This window comes from Lutjanus erythropterus, chromosome 23, assembly GCF_056507025.1.
Source record: "Lutjanus erythropterus isolate fLutEry1 chromosome 23, fLutEry1.hap2, whole genome shotgun sequence".
In the NCBI taxonomy this organism is placed as follows: domain Eukaryota; kingdom Metazoa; phylum Chordata; class Actinopteri; order Lutjaniformes; family Lutjanidae; genus Lutjanus; species Lutjanus erythropterus.
The window spans coordinates 18,828,014-18,846,492 of record NC_139339.1 but is presented as its reverse complement, the minus strand read 5'-3'; the positions used below and the strand labels follow the sequence as shown (position 1 = coordinate 18,846,492).

Here is an 18,479-nt window from a genome sequence, read left to right as displayed (position 1 = left end):
AAAAATTAAATCAATTGACCCTCTCTAAGTCCCGCCCATTTTTGCTTTATGCTTCAATAACAGTTGACCAAACTTGGTATTTGTCAACTTTCTCCTTTTCCTGTAAACAGGACATATAGGGTCACATCTTAAGTTAGCTAAAGTTACCAAAACGCTAGCAAACTAGCTAGCTAATGATCGATGTAGATTAGCTGGCTAGTTAAGTAATTTAAGATAAATACACATCCCTTTTGCAGGTAATCTAGCAACATCTTTTAGCCATCCTCAAAATTCTCTTCAACATTGACAGGAAACATGAAAGGAGAAAGTTGACTGAGGTACCAAGCTAACTTAATTGTGATTGGAGAGAAGTTTGAAAAGGGAAAGTTCCCTTAATGCGTCCGTATGCTGGAGCACTAAATTCTTTTTTTATTAAAGCATGAGACTTTGGACTTGTATTACAACCATAGATCAGAAGACACAAAGCTGCTCTAACTTTACAGTTGCTAAATCACAGAGTTTTTGAAGATGCGGGACTTAAACAAGTTAAATATATGATCTTGTGTGGGTGACAGTGTGCATCTGCGTATTTGTGTGAGTTAGATAATATGTGCTTAAGTCACACAAGCCCCGGGAGTCTCTGAAAATGTGGCACAAATTACTGTTAATACACAATCTGGAGAGAGAGAGTGTTAAGTACCTTAGTTACCATCATACCTTTGAGACATGACTGTCTCTGTGACTGTGCGCTCAGAATCTCTCACTGTTCTCCCTGCACACCGACACAGTGAGGAGTCGTCATCTATCTAACAAGGTTTTTCACAGACTAGAAGCCTCACAGGATTCAGGTTTAACTCCAAAACACACCGCCATCGCTGCAGTGATCATACAGTGCCATTAGAAACCAACAGGACGCTCCACAAAGCCTAAAAAGAAAATTAAATGGCAGGATGGACTTTGTGTCTTGTTGTTCCGTGTCTCTACCTCAACAGTAAGCTTCTCTTCATCAGCCATGACAGCTAAGACATAAGAAGAAGACAACCCGTCACTTGCCCCGCAGACCATAAAAGAAGACAACCTGCCACTTCATAGGAGAAAAATTCAAAGTACAGTGGCCATGATGTGCCAATCAAGGAGCAGGTTCACAGGAAGTATGCTGCGTTTGAGGTCTGTTGATGCTAGAAAATAGAACGGTATAAACTTTCACTGATGTATGAAAACAAAATAGATAAAATAACAATAAAGCAGTCTGGAAAACAGTCATAACATTTCATTGAGCAATTCATAACTGTCTGATTTTGCTATACTGGCTAGGTAACACCAGCTAGCTAGCAATATTATCAAAATTGTTAGCAACTGTCTTTTTCACAGTCATGGCGTCTGAGGAATTTGCAGACCTCAAAATATTCTCAAACCTGGAGCTGAGTGCGCAGACTGTTTTGACAGATACAACAGACAGAGGAGTCTTCTGGGATGCTTGTTTCCTTTGGAGGTTAACAATTAATTCTTGATTAAAAGTTGCACAGCTGCCACACACACACATACACACACACACACACACACACATTTTTACTGTGTGCACATCCAGATCTCCTCAGCGGAGATGTCACTCTCTTTCCTTCCTCCCTTATGTAACCACGGTGACATGAAAAAGAAGCAAGATGGAGGGATTGGATGGAGGAGAGACACAAGCCTCTGGGCATCACTGGGCAGATTTAGGAAGAGAGAGGAAAAAAACCTCAATCTCCACAGTCCTTTTGAGGAAAGGGAAAAGACGGTTCTGGAGAGAAATGTGGTGCAGTGACAGGATGGCTCGTGTTCAGAGAGAGAGAGAGTGTGAACATGAATGTCAAGCTGAAGATCACAGGTTCAATCCCCACAAAGTCGACACGCCTGTTCAAGATCAGGTCCTGTCAAGTTTCTCTTGAGCTAAATGGCAACACTCTGTAAATGAAGTTCATGATTTTTGTTTTTATAAACAGGAAATTTTGTAGTTCCTTATTTATTTTAAACATCAGACATCAGGGTCAATATTGGAGTCTAAAATATCAGGCAGAGTCATGCTGATTTTGTGAGTTTTAACAAACATTATCTGTAAGTGAACAGGAGTGTTTGAATGGTATGATTCAGGTTAGCAATATTTATTCCAACAGCAAAACAATATGGAGAGATTTTTGACAAGGTAAAGAAAAACAGGTGACGCTCATCAAGCAAACACTTCAAATTTTGGTCTTAAAATTTACTGTCAACACAGCCGAGGAGCCGCACGTTGTTTAAAACTCAGTGTAGTTTAAGAAAAATTTTCTTAATTCTGCCCACCAAAGTCTGATTGAGATGCAGGCAGCAAATCAGAGGTCTGGAACCAAGCAAGAATGAGAAAAGTGCAAGATGAAGTAAATGTTCTTGATGATGTTATTTGAAGCAAAGTGAACCTTTTCTGGTTTACTAACTTAGAGGATCAACACAATTAATAATCTAATCTTTAGAGCATCATATGTGCAATTAAAAGCTGAGTGGGAATCAAAGCTACATACACTGGTGATGTTACAGCCAGTGCGGAGTTACACAAGTGCACACAAATGAACATGAACATAAAGTTTTCGAGTAATGATGATACTAAGCAGGTTATTATTAAAAGTGTGACATAAAAGAATGTTTAAAAACTTTATTACAGTAACCAATCTTAGTCTTACTTCGGCAAATGAAAGAAACTTGAATTCAGAAGGTGTAAAGTTGTTTAAAATGGAAAATAAGTGCGAGAACATGTCATTTCTAGACACTGGGTGAGTTTATTTTGTCTATTGGATGTAGTGAACGTATGCAGCATGTGTAACATGGTGAATTTGCAGCTTGTGCACATTTCCCAGCTGAGACCTGAGAGGATGGGAGGAGGTGGGGATAAAGATATATGGCATCTGTTTGTTTTATGTATTAATTTAAGAAATCTTGGAAAATGCCTCATTGTTGCGCTACACAGATCTAATGTTTTTGTCTGCCAACATCCTCCTAATGGACATTAAAGTCACATGTTTCATGCTCGTCATGGCTGTCTGTTGTATCAATAAACCAACTTTATTGCTATATTTTGAGACTGTATTGAATTAACTGAATTAAAACTGTTGGATGGAAACCTACCCAGTGACAGAATGTAACCTGGTGATGGTGAGACAGTGCACCCATTGACCTCCTCTATCATCAACCACTGACAGAGAGGTGAGACAGGATTCAAGCACCCAGCGTTACTTCCAGCTGACGCAGAGAAAACACAGGAGTGATACTTCTGCTGCGCCCAGTCTCACACACGCATGCAGAAAACTTTATACTGTATTGTGTCCATAAACAAGCATACACGCATTCACAACTCTGCGGAAAATACACAAAAAGTTTCTTAATACACCTACTCTACACACACTCACACACACAAATGCATTAGCGAGGTGTTGCGTGAAGTTATTTCTCTCTGAGGCCCATTACTAATTCATTCCCCTCTGTGTGAGTAGGAGTGTCAGCAGGGAGGACACAGATTTAGACAAGCTGTTATCACTGGACACACACACACACACACACACACACACACACACACACACACACACACACACACACACACACACAGAGAGATGAATGGATAAACAGAAGTCACGCATATTTTATCGTTTTATCACCCACGTACACGCACAGATTTGATAAAAATACATCTCTGGATCTTTCACACACTGGAGAGGAAATGTAGTGTGGTTGACAGGCCAGGAGCTACTGACCTGTGTGTGTGTGTGTGTGTGTGTGTGTGTGTGTGTGTGTGTGTGTGTGTGTGTGTGTGTGTGTGTGTGTGTGTGTGTGTGTATTTGTGAATGGCAGTGCTCAGCAGCCTTGTTTATGTTGGTCTTAAATAACACTTTCACCGCCCACTGGAAAGCCGGGCTAAAACAAAGTGTGTGTGAGCGTGTGTGTTTTCTCCCAGTCAGTAAAAGCCGTGCAGTAAACTGGATTTACTGACTTCACTGAGACCCAAACCGAACATTATCGTCCTTCTGGGTGTCGTTATCGAAATGAAGCAGGCGTCCTGCGCGGAGACATTATCCGTACTGACCTTTGTCATAACGACGGAATAACAACAAAGGTCGACGCAGATATTATGACTGACCTCTGAGTCTCTTTGCTGTCAGGGTAATAAAGCACCAAAGCTTAAAAACTGTGTGAAACTACAGAAAATGTGTGTGAAAAATAAGATTTTACTGGTTTAAGCACCACTATACTTTACTTTTGTACCAACAAAAGTGTCTGTAATGTTTCCTCAAATTAAACTCTTCTCCACTTATTATTTGTTCCACCTGTTTCTGCTAATATCTTCATTTTTCCAACAATGTTTATACTACTACTCGGCCTGTCACAGTTATTACAGTGTTTCTGCAGGTTTCAACAATCTAAGACTTTTTAAAATCATTATGACCTGTTCTTGAGCCAGATTTTGCTGCACTCATCTTAGATGGAAGCAACATTATTAACTTATTACTTCTAGATTTAGCCTTTTTTTTTTTTTTGCTAAGGAGTCGTAACGTTGCAGCTGCACAGTTTACATTCATTTTATAGTTGTTAAAGCATGATAAACACAAGATATTAAGATATTTTATGGCTTACAATTTGCGATTATTTGAGCCAACCACAATCATTTTGCATGACGTCAAAACTATTTTCAGTCACCTCTGAATAAAGAGCTGAACAGACTAACAGAAATGTCATATTTGCATCATTATATCTATGTTGTATTCCACTGTTTGAGGTTTGACTGAAGTTCAGTTCAGTTCAGGAAAACTGTGGCGGAAAAATAGACACCAAAATAGCGCGTGACCTTTGGATGCCGCCAATCTGACTCAGAGCATTGTATGAAACGGTAAAAGTTGTATCATTTGCCACTTTTCGTGACTCTGCCCGTGCCAGAGCAGCCCACTCACCCTGGTGGCTAAATAAGCAATTAGCTGAGTGTGAATCAGAGGTGTTGCTTTAAGAAAGGTACACAGGAAGCCGGGGGTTTCTAACCGTGATGGACCAATGATGACGCACGGTGAGCTGAAACAGGACAAGTGTGAGGACTTTGTCAGATTAGGTTTGTGATACACACTGGCACAGATTTATCTGACTTTAACCACAAATACCCCATTTACTCATGACATCTGATTACAGCCCTTTTGTTTGGTCAAGTAAATACTGATGACGTTTTCCCTGATTTAGTATATCATGTACTGATGTTTTATCCCTGGTTTGATCTGATATTTAATGGTGTTTTACCATTCGGGTTCAAGATTTACTGATATTTTATGCCTGTTTTGGTCCACTATTAATGTTGACTTTGATTGGTACAGTATTTACTGGTGTTTTAGCCCTGCCCTTGTCTAGTATTTGTTGGTGTTTTATCCCAATATTTGGCCAGTATTTCCTGGTGCTGTAACCTGTGATTTGTCCAGTATTAGCTGGTGTTGTAACCGTAGTTTGTTCCAATATTTCTCGTATTTTAGTCCTAGTTTTGTTCCTTCATTTACTGGTGTTGTAGCTTTGGTTTGGCTCAAAATTTACAGATGTTTTAATTTCTTGATTTGCCCAATATTTACTGGTTTGTAGCCTTGTTTTTCTCCAATATTCTAATATATATGAATATATGCTCTTTGTCTCTCTGGCTGTTGAAGCATTTTCCCAGACATTTGTTAACTTTTGTTCTCCTCAATGTCATCCTTCCTTTCAGCCGTAAAGTGAAGAATCCCATTTATTTTCCTGTCAAATAAAGATCAAAGTCTTATGGAGATCTCGATATCATTAAAAGTTATAAGAGCTCTTAAAATGTATCGATATTCGGATTTGTTTTGGAGATTAACCTGGTTTTGGCAGATGTATGTGCGTGTGAGTGATATATGATATTAGCAGTAATATAATAAAGCCTAGGGCTCCGTTTGACTCTTCTTTCTGAGGCGGATACATTTAAGTTTGTAGTCAACTTTGCCATCATTCTCCAGTGTCTTTGACACGTTAAAGAGCCGGCTGGTTATAACGCTGCTTAAATCTCCTACTAAAATCTACAGTGGCCCACAAGGGACAGTCGTATTAATCCATAACTGTTTGACAATTCAAGGGTCTTCCCTTATAATCTTTCATTTCATGGACTTTCTGTTAACTTTAAAGCACACTGTCCCCTGAGTAACCATGAGGAAAGTGTAAGACATTTCGTAGAGAAAATAGAGAAAGCAGTAAAAACATTATTTAAACATCTTTTGCAAGATGCTGCTGTGCAACTCAGCAACAGAGGACGTCTGAAAGGACTTGGAGTCCCAGCTGTGGCAGATAATCTGAGGGTTTTAGAGAGACTTTTGGCCAAATAAGACGAAGACTGCTAATTAATGTGCCCACTGATCTGGACACAGGCGTGAATGTTCCCTCACAACACATCAGATTTAGTCTAAGTGACTAAATTGGTGGAAAATTGAGTGTGTGCATGTGTGTTTATGGGTGTGTTTTTGCATGTGCAGCCTCTCACTGCTGCAGCGAGTGGCCTCTCTGCAGCTCAGTGCTGCCCCCTGCAGGAGAAGCAGCCATAAAACACAGACAATGATAGTAAGGAAATCATAAACTGCAGTAATTACTGTTCATATTCTATTCCTGCAGGTACTGAGTTTCATCTTCTGCTAAATCTAAACAAAATGAAATGAAATCTAAACTATGCTGAGCAATGAAGCACTGAAACATCACAGTTACTGACGGAATTTGAATGTAATGTTTTCATGTTCATCCAAATATTACATAAAGTGTACTTTCTTTTAGATGTGTTTACGTCTTAAGCCACTGATTGCAAACACACTTTGACACTCACTCAAAGACTTTGAAGCACAATCACAAACACACGATACACAGTCACGTAGTTACTGCTGCATTATCTGAGGAATAACCAGGGTGTCCAAAGCTCTCAGTCATTATGAGCTTTTGTCTCCTTCATTCATTCAAGCTCAGAAATGCATTGGGGTAGAGGCCTCAGATAGGTTGATAAAAAGTAAAAACAATAAAAGCCAAACTAATAAAACAAGCATTTAAAGCAAATGAATCATGTAAAACAGGAAAAGATGTGAAAATTGCTATACATTTATCAGTATTTTTGTACATTTTACAGGCTAAACGATTAATCAAGAAAATACTTGGCAGATTATTCAATAATAAAACAAATCATTAGTTGCAGCCCTACTTGAAATTTGATTTAAGGCTTGTTTTAACAGCAAAATAGCTGTCAAAAGACTGTATATCCAAAGCCTGATATCTTATTTTCCTGCTCCATAGAGCTCCAATTTTAATGACCAAACACCAATGACTCCTGATTTTAATTGGATTTGAACCTTTTGACTTAAAAATACTTGATATTTTTCCCCATTTCCCCCCACAGCTTAACAAGGCTGTTATTTAAAGTGTTTCTGAATCAGCTAACATAAACACTATTAATTCTCAGCAAATCGACACATAATTCCCCAGATCCACTTTGTTTGAACCAACCAGACAGAATCCAAACAAGCTGCAGGAGAGAATCATGAAGAACTAACGTTACATGACTGATCTCCAAAACGATGTCAAATATAATTTTGTTCACGCATAAAAACAGTGACATCCAACTTCATCCGACATTTGAAGTTGCACAAAGAATGCTAAGTCAGGGCTCTGTTGTTAAAATGGTGTTACATGTAATAAAAAGCACATTTTGACTCGTTTAGGACTTCAGGATTTGTCTGTTTCAACTTGAGAGTTGACTGCAAAGACTTGAAACTTATTTATGACTTGCAAAACAAAGACTTGGTCCCACCTCTGACATTTACTCCTGTTTGAGCAACGTTTGCTTAAAAAAATTACAGACCCCAGCTTTTAAAGACGTCACTGAGCCCTTTTTTAATGAAACTACATTTATCTGACTCATTCTGACAGATTTATATCCTCAGTTGGCACAAATGACTCAGGGCTGAGTGCCAAAAACATGGTAGGGAAGTCAGGAAGTCTTGAGAGACAGACTAATGCATTGTTGATTTTTAATAATAGCGTATCCTTTAATCTTTCATTATCTTAAGGACAGCTCAAAAAGTCAAAGCTGCTAAATCAATAAACATTTTCTGATTCAACAGCACAATCTGTGTCTGTATTACATTTAATGTAACATGTCATCAAATATAGAACAAAGACAACAAATCTGTCAGGACAAATCTGATTTTACTTGTTAGCTTGAGGCAAAAAGCACAATACTTGTAAATACATTATTGAAGTCTTTTAAATGCTTTTAAGGGACTTGAACATTAAGAATTTCTGCGTTTTTTTTAAGTCTTCTCACTCTTGATAAATGTTTTTGAGAGACAGTTTTTTTAACAGATGGGTGTGTCTCCAGCATCTCAAGCAAATGAAGACAAATGCAATCAAACAAATACACTTCCTCCATCAACACAAGCACATCCACTAAGAGGCTGTATATTCCTCTCTGTACAGTGAGACCTGCTGTCTGCAGTTATTAGACCCTGAAAGTAATTTATAGTGACATGAGCCACAATTCATCCTCTCCCTCCCTGTTTTCACTCGTATATCCTCCTCCTCCCTCTTTCTCTAAATCACTTTCCTTCTCGCCCCCCCCCTCTCTCTCTCTCTCTGCATGTCTTGCCTGATTTCATCCTTTATTCCCTAAATCACACAAAGTTCCTCCTCTCCATCTTTTCCTTCTCCTCATTCTTCTGTCATCACTCACTTTATTCCCCGGAGCTTTCCCCATTCTCCACCTCTTTCTTCTTCTGTCATATCTCCGTCATTACACGCACACAAAATGGGGGACAATCGAGAGGGCGGAGTAATGGAATTGAGTGTAATGAGGAGGTGTGTGTGTGTGTGTGTGTGTGTGTGTGTGTGTGTGTGTGTGTGTGTGTGTGTGTGTGTAATCAGAGGGCTAATCCACCTGGCTCAGCCACCATGGAGAATAAGCTCGACTGAACTGAACACAAACAAAACAATCAACATGCCAAATGGTCATTTTGTGAGTCTGCTTTTATATGTTTTGTGTAGAGGTTTGTGTGTGTGTGTGCATGTCACATTGTGGGGACCCCTCTTCCTCATGGGGACAAAATGCAGTCCTTACATTTTAGGGTGAAGATGAGGTTTAAAGTTCCCATGAAGTGATAAGTGGAGCTAGGAGTGGTGCTTATTGCTTACACATATTTATGGGTGTCCTGCAAAAACAGGCAGCTGAGGAGGGATTAGGAGAGCAGAGAGCGTGGAAAAGGCTACAGTACCAAGGTGGTTCTCTAGCAGAGTTTGGCTCCCAGCAACCTGTGGCTGTTAGCTAAGTTAGTAAAGCAAAAAGTATAACTTCCATCAGGACACTCACTGGGAGGTTGCTGAGACCAGTTCTCTTGCAAGCTATAGGCAACCAGCAGTCACAGTTAAAGTGATAGTTCACCCCAAAAATGAAATTTCACTCAATATCTACTCACCCCTATGCTGATGTGAGGATGAGTGAAGATCTCAGTTCACAAAACACTCCTGGAGCTTCAGCAGAAAACACCGTTGCAGCCAAATCCAGAACAATTGAAGTGAGCATACAGTTGACATTTAGGCTAAAAACATGATGTCTTTTTGGGTTAAATTTTAATGCAGTACGGAGACATTTGTGTGTTTTTTTGTGTTCTGTTTTTACATTTTAAAACCGGTCACCATTCACTTCAATTGTACTGGATTTGGCTGCAATGCTGTAAATATGTTACTACGCTGTAGTATGCTGCTGAAGCTATCCTTCCATCAGGTACCTCAATAAACAACCTTGGTACTGTTTTCCATGTCAGTCTTGTCCCGGTGACTGGTCACGTTCACTAGAGGCCACTAAGCCCAGTTCTGTTGCCCGCTAACAGCAGCTAACTGTCACAGTTAACTTCTTTAGCAACAAATAAACTGTTAAAGCTATCTGTCCATCAGGAAAGCTCTGAAACCTAAAAACAGAGAGTTGAAGCTGGGCAGCCAAAGGACATCAGAAACCAGTTTCACCCAAACCAGTGAATAAAGTTATAAAGTTTGGCTTTTGTGCAGTGAGGCCTATTCCCTGGAAAGGCTCCAGTCTGGGCTACAATGTGGATGTATTCACTTTCCATCTGTGTCATTAAAAGAAAGCGATTCATTGGATGCAAATTTAGCTCATGCCCCTGAGTGCAGAATGGATCATCAACAGTTTTTAATTATCTTCCAAACAAGAAAAGCTCTGAAATATCATTAAAATACCTGAGAATATCTGTGAAAAAAACTTTTGTTGGGCCAGACACTGCCTTATAGCACAAAAAACAGTTGGACAGTGTTTCTCAAAAATGTTTTATGTATGTCGACCATATTATCACCATCCTGTTCATTCAATAGGGAATTTAATTAATTATCTGTATATATGTTGCTTTTTTGTGCATTATGAAGGAATACATCTCTAAATTGATTGTACAATAAATGATCTTCAACCCTTGAATCCTAAACATCAATTGTAACCTCATGGAAGCTTTAATGTTCAGTTAAATAATGTCCTGATAGAGTGATGGAAGTGATCAAGAAGTGTGTGTGTCCTTGTACATTCACGTATAAATCTGTGTGTATATGCAAACATATCCCAAAAAGAAACGGCGAAAATCCACATAGGGCCTATGTTGTCATCGTCTCTGCTGGATAAGTGTGTATTTGTGTGTGTGTGTGTCAGTCGGGGCACTAATTGAAGAGCTGGATGCGTTCAGCCATGTTTGCTAACAGGAACAAAGATCCAATTTTATGCTAATTACTGACGCAGAGATTTGCGTCACTTTGATTGTGATGGTTAGTCGGACGAGGAGATAGTTAACGTGACTCAGTACTGGGAGCACAGACGCATGCACACACACACACACACACACACACACACACACACACACACACACACACACACACACACACACACAGCGTGGGTCCCTCTCCAAAGCTGCCACATGGAGACAATGTCTGTATTTTTGGAATTAATAACCATTATTTTCAATACATGCTCTTATTATGCTACGGTTGCCGTGGATACACCAAAATCAGCCTGGCGGGAAACTGCAGTGCCACAAGTGATTCTCTCTCTCTCTCACACACACACACACACACACACACACACACACACACACAGAGAGACAGACAAGCATGAATGACTAAGCATTTCAGTCACTTCAATTCACACACTAATAATACATGTTAGATTTACTCCTGTGTGTAAATGTATTATATAGATTATATATTTTGAGGTAATGATGATTTGTAAAACCTGTATTGTTCAGGTCCAAATTTTAGCATCTACTGACTATAAATTTTAGTCCCACATTTTACCATATTCATGCCAACAGAATTTCAACCTGAAATGTATTGTTTTAATTGTGAAAGACCCTCTGATGCAGCATTGATACCTATAATTCTTCATTAACAGCACACCTAATTAAGTGAAGTTTGGATTATTATTATAGGTGACTGAATAGAAAGTGTGGGTCAAGGACAGACGACATGACTTATCAATATCCAGAATTTAATAAAAGGCTGATATCAACATCTCCTGATTCATGATGTACATGGTCTACAAAACTACAATATGCATTTTATAACAGTATGATTTTGCAAAAATATCAGCTGTTTTTCAGCCTGAGAGGCAGAGCTGTGGCTCTCTGATCAGGGCCATTGATGTACACAGTCCAACTGATCAATATCAGTTTAAATTTCCTCACACAACTCCATCTGATTGTGAACTATTCCATTTTACTCCACCTCTCCCGATTTCAGGGAACAGATAAGATTTTCTTCCGTTGCCAACATTGTGACAAGCAGGTCTTATTAATTACCACGAAATGCAAATATAATGTGATCAATCAGTCATTGTCACCTCAGCTGAACGTATCTCGCCCTGCGATCAATCGACTTAATAATAAGGGTGTGTGCAGCCTTCAGTGTGTGATGTATAATCTGCTCTGTTTGTTTGAAGGCTGAAGTTTCCAAACCGCTCACAGTGCTAATCCTTTAATATTAAATAACTCATTTACAGTAGAGTCTGCAGAAACGTGTGTGAAGTGACACACACACACACACACACACACACACACACACACACCCACCCCTACAGCAGTGAAGTGTAGGCCATACACAAGTATATGGAGTATAACCACTTATTTTTTAGTCGGCATTGTCTTCTAAATCTCCTATGATGCACATCATTCAATAGTGTGCTCCAAGCAATATTCTTTTCCTAGGATGGCAAAGGCATAATCGCCCTGCTCTGCCTCTGATTGGCTAGTACTCTGTACTTTGTTGGTTGGGTTGGTTCGGTTTAAGCATGAGGAGGAAGGGTGACTCTGACCCTTCACTAAGCCCCGCCCTCCTCAGTTAGTGTTGCTATGCCTGCCAAACTTCTGATTCTTACACTGCATTTATGCAGTTTATGGTGACAACAGTGGCAAATTTAAAATCCAAATTGGGAGTATTTGTTAAAACACAGGGTCTGTGGTTCCTTAGAGGCGTAAACAAAAGCAGCTTCTCATTTCTAGCTGACAGCGGTGGGTTTTCTCGGCTAAAATAATAACTCACAAGCAGATTTTTTAAGTGTTGCTGGCTGATGTAAGCTACTGCTAACTCTTTGAGTCAGCTGAGAAGTCTCCAGCTGTCGTCTAAATATTTCCATCTGACATGTTTTTAAAACAAGAACCCTGTTAAAGTGTTTAAGTAAAGTTAGCTAACAGCTGCATACATGATATAAGGTTAATGCTAAAAGATTAATGCTAAAGCTAGGTCACATCTCAGCACACACAGATGGTGAAATACGGCAGGTATATCTACATGATAGATGACAGAAATACACTCATTAACATGGGAAAAGGAAGCACAGGGACTCTATTAGTGCAGCGGACCTTGAGACAGCTCACCCACCCAGACCAGCTGAACTGTGAATTTAGAAGACAGCCAGGATAAGAGCCAAACTAACCCAGCTTAGACCTGAGACGGCAAGACAGAGAGATGCAACAAACTGATTCCTCATCAGCCCGCATCTTCCTCCTCAAACCCCCATAGAACAAATGCAGATGCAGTGAAATCTAACAAGACTGGCTGGAGGTAAAGTTACTCTAAGAGGTAGAAAGTCATTTTTCATAAAGACTGCTAACATACAGCATGAATATAATGTTTCTTCACCAGGTGTCCCAATGATTCCCGGAGCAACAGTTTACAGATTAGAGGATGTGCAAGTTTGAATTCAGTCAAACTCACCACTAACTTAACTCCTGTTCCCCTGAGCAAGGCATTAAAGGCATCTAGGGGACTTATTTAATGGATGCCGTCGCACTCGGCCGCCTCAGAGAATGACAAAGCGTAACTATATAAATGCAAAGCAAGCTGTTGTGTATTTCACATGCATTGCGTTCCTGCATAAATAACAGTTTAAATACAGGCTCCTGCAGTAAACAAATCCAGCCTGGTTAAACTTGCTGATATTCCAAGAATATGATGTGGAATATCTAATAACCACAATGATCTAATGTGCAACACTGCCAATGGATGAGTCATTATTAGATCCACCTTAAAAAGGGAAAGAGGATGATTTCAGACAGTCAAATGTTCAAGTTAAAAGCCGTTTTCCCAAAGCAGGATTCCTAATCTTTGATGTCATTCATTTTCTGCAGCCACACCGCTGGCTGTGTACAAGCATCTGACTTAATGTTATTTGAGCTTTATCTTAATTTGTACTCGTTTCTCAACTACAAAATCCCTCCAGATCCCCTTAAAACTCTCCTTCAGTGATAATCTCACATCATTTACGTTAAAACGAGGTCAGCAGCGGCTCGACTTACGGATACTTTGTGCTTTACAGGCATGTAGGCTGTTTGAAGGTGTTTAACAACAACAAATTAGTAACACATCCATACTGAGGCACTGCTGTGATTACCATAAATAAATGAGATGATCACAAATAAGGCTCACAGCGCCTTCACAGCACATTTTACACTTTTAGCAAACAGGCCAGATGGGGAAGGAAATCTGCTGGACTAACTGTGGTAAATTATAGTCACTTATTAATGGTTATTAGTGCTCGGCCAATGTACAGTTTCTGTTTTCTGTTCAAAATTTACTGCCATCTTATATTTACATCAACTCTCATTGTAAAGGTTTTTGCTGAGCTGTAAAATGTCCCACCACAGCACAGTCTTAATGAAAATCTTTATCTCATGTCTTCGGAGACAATTTGGGCTTTTCACTGCATAAAGTTTATTCTTGAGTCCATGTGGACTTTTGTACCAAATCTGAAGAAGTTCAAGAGACATCGTGTTCACAAGAATGGCAATAATGTGAGGTCAGAGTGACTTTAAACTGTGACCTTTGACCACCAAAATCTAACCGGTTTCAGGAATGAGAACAGGACGGATGGACAGGTGGACAACCCGAAAACATGATGCCTCCAGAGGGCTTTCTGTTTTTAAGACAGCGAAACCTTGACCAACCTTAAAAAGTCATTTAGACCCTTAAAATGAATCGAACTTTAAAATTTAAGGGCCCCATTTATATGGTCTATAATGCATGGTCTTAAGTACATAAATTAAGTGCATTTAGGGTGTCTCCATTTCCACCTTTGATAGTTAAACGGTGCATAATCTGGGTACAAAATGGTTATATTCACCATTTCACATGTGCCTGACCACACTTCATTCTAAAACCAACAAGACCATGTGGACACAAATAGGTGCAAGTACATTTTCTACTTGCAAAACGTGGGTACTGGGTGAAAAAATGCTGAATGTATCGGTCAGAAACTAGCAAGCGTGTCCCAGCTGTGTTCACAAATTTTGATTTTAACTGAAGTCGATCTGTAGAGTCTCACTCAGCCCACTCTGTAACTTCAACACACTCCACTAACTCATGTCCAGACTGTTAGGATGGACTGTGTGTCACTGCAGCTGTAAATTCACCAAAAACACTGCATGCACAAACACACACACACACACACAGAGTCGCTGATTATTTATCACAGTGATTGATAACACACACATACTGCAGATATCACTGGGCAGAGCCCTCAAGGCTGACTCAGCTACTTCTTCCAGAGGTCAGGAAGTTTCTGTGTGTGCATGTGTGTGTGCATAGCAAAATGAGAGTTTGTATCTGTCTATGTGTCCCGCCTCTCGCCCCAGAGGTAAAGACTACGGCAAACAGACAGGAAGTGATGTCACAGGTCCTCCAAGGTCAATGACGATACCCACCCCTCTTTGCAGCCCTGCCCAATTCACTTCTCTCTCAGTCTTTCCTCTGACAAGGTCTCTCCCTGCGACCTTTTGACCCCATCAGCGGAGGTCAATGCGCACTCGTCCTGCTGCAGTCCATCAGTCTTCCTTTATGGCTTTACTTCACACACACAGACACACACACTGACCCTGTTGTAAATACATATGCCCTGCTGCTGGGTCACAGATGGTCCAAGGTGTACTATACACACACACACACACACACACACACACACACACACACACACACACACACACACACACACACACACACACACACACACACACACCCAGAACATCTGTCAACATCCAAGTAAATCACATCTGCAGTAACTCATCCAGTTCAGCCCAACCATTCCAAGTATTTGACTCCCAGCGAGTCAAATACGGCAGCTTGGTCGATGTCCGTATCCTTCAAACTATGACACTATAGATACACCTGTAGCATCATTTCTGGAAGCTTCCCTATAGCGTCAAGTTGTAATGGCTGTTGAAGTCAGGTGTCGTAGTCAGAACAAAAAGTGAACAGAGTTTTGTGTCTTGTGAGAAACTAATACTCAATGCTGACTTCTTTTAAATGATGCAGCTTGTATAACGTAACTTACAACATGGACTTGCCACCCAGGTGACCAAGGCCCTTGTCCCATAGGAAACCAGTATTTAATGTCACATTTTGTCCTGTGGGAAACAAACACTCAACACTGACTTCTTTTTAACTTAAGTAAAATACAAAAGTTACATTGCATACAGGACTTTCATGCAGGAGACTGGGTTTTGTATGTTATGTGTATTGTACTGTATTGTATTTTATGGGGAAATTAATTATCTTCTTTTTAACATGCATAAGTCACATAATGTAACTTACAGTTGACTTTCCTGGAGCCCATTGTTCATATCCCATGGGGAACTAATAGTCAACATTGTCCCCTTTCAAACCCATGTAATGTACATAAGTTACATAACATACACAAGTTTGTGTACTTATTATATTACCTATGTATTTTATGTCATGTAAGCTACATTATACATATGTTAACTTATGGTACTATCATACTTATTTCAACCCAAACCTTTTTTTAAACCTAACCAAGTAACTTTTGTGCCTAAAGTTTACCCAGATGTTGCATATTTATAACTGCTAACTTGAAAGTGCAGCCCTGCACGCACAAAACTGACACCAGAGGGGTAACTACAGCTTCACAGTTTGAATTGTGGGGAAACTGACCAAGCTGCTGCAGTTGATGAACTGAAAGTGAGAATGTGTTGCCTTGCTACACAAAGTTATCCTAAAAGTTTAAAAAGTCAGAGAATGATAATGAGAAGATAACACAAGACAGAACCCACTGAGGAGTCAGATGGCAACAGTTGGAAGTGAATCCTGTTTGTTTTAAACTCAACAGGACGAAACAGAGAACTGCTTTACACCATAAACGATCTCTGAACGCAGCATCCTGCCTGCCATCATACATACTAGTTAGGGTTTTTAAACACAACACGACTGCAATACATGATGTCGCTTTAACATTTCATGCTGAACAACACTTGTGCTGCCTTTAATATTTTATGCCACAAACTGCAACACCAGGGAGCGAGGACCAGTCACACTGCTTCAACAGGAGGAGACACACTGCGCTTTTATTCTGGCCTTCTGCCATTCAACACTGCTCAATCCTGCTCCTGCTGTGATATTTAATTTCCAAAAAATACACTTATTTTTAGCATCTACAATGGTTTTCACCACAGTGGGCATTTTTGTTTAGTCTGAGTTCTAACTTTTGATCAACGTCCCACCAGGTCAGAGATGAACTAGCTGACTTTTATATTTCAAACCTAACAAACAGCTGGAGAACAGATGTGGAAATCATTCAAGTCACACCTGTAAGCCTCCCTGAGACAAGAGAAGTGAGCAAAAAGCAAAGCCGAAGAAATTTATAGGAACAAATCATGGCAGGTGGCAGTGCAGTTAAAAGTAGGAGTTACATCAGCTGTTCCAGACGGCAGAAAGGGACCGTCTCTGCCAAGCTGTCATGAGTAGGCTAAATGGGCTAACAAACCTTTTTAGTTAGCGAGTATGAGAGACTGCTCTGTGTTTAATACCTGTTTAGTATCTGAGGTAGTGTGTCCCTTCAGAGTTGCCGTAAGACTACTGTAAAGCTGGAGTGTTACTGTTGTACACACGGGGGTGAGAAAAAATGGACATTGTACTACGTGTCATCTCGTTTAATATTTAGCTGAACCTCTGATGCGCCGTTACATTTGCAAACAAATAATGTTTTGTTAACTTTTTACCAAGTTAGAAAACGATTTAATGGTTTTGTTTTGTTTTGTTATCTTTTTAGCAAGTTAGAAAATAGTGTAACATTTTTCTTAACTGTTTTAGTTGGCTAACAAACAATGTAATATTTTCTTAACTTTTAGCTAGTGAGCAAATAATGTAATCTTTTCTTAACTTTTTAGCTGACTAGCAAACAATGTAATGTTTTCTTTACTTTCTAACCAGCTAAAAAACAATGTAGCTAGCATGTAGTGTTTTTAAGGAATATAGAGCAACCAAAAATTTCCAACCTTTCCTGAATTTACTCATTTTAAACCTAGTTTTGCGAAACTCTGATTAGCCGGTCTAGCCATTTCTCATTAAATGTATATTGGTTGGTGCAACCCAATAAAAGTATACTTAGTCACTTCCCATGAAGTTATTTAACTTAATTCTCATTAAACCATACTGTGATGTTACAGACTGAGATTTTTGGTTTTTGTTACTGCCACTTAGATTAATTGTTATGCAGTGATAATCATTTCATTTTGTTGCTATTGGAGCTCCAGATCCAGGGCTGCACTTCCTGTTTGGCCCCACTTTGACAGCTGGCCTCATCTGTCAGAACGGACTACAATCCCCACAGGCACCTTATCGCCAGCTGCCAGGCCCTCAGATTTGTTTTGGCACCACTTCCTGTAGTTCCAGCCTGCTTTGATAGAGTTAACCTTGTCTGACTGCAAACTACAAGCCCCACTGGCACCGGGCAGCCGATACCAGCTCCCACTGCGGTCTGTGAGACTCAGATCCACAACACTGTCCATTAAGGACATGTTTTATTTTCATCCCGCTTTTCATTTAGGATTATTCCTTCACTGTATGTGTGTCTGGGCTTCATGGTGGGTTGATGTTGCACAGACATCTTACCATCACATCACACGCCAACACACACACAGAGACATACA

At 39.8% G+C, this 18,479-nt stretch overlaps 1 protein-coding gene across 1 annotated transcript in view; it reads right to left on the bottom strand.

Moving 5' to 3' along the window:
- Positions 1-18,479, bottom strand: part of nhsl2 (NHS-like 2) — a 222,704-nt gene that overhangs the window by 62,219 nt on the left and 142,006 nt on the right. The gene's annotated exons all lie outside the window — the stretch shown is intronic.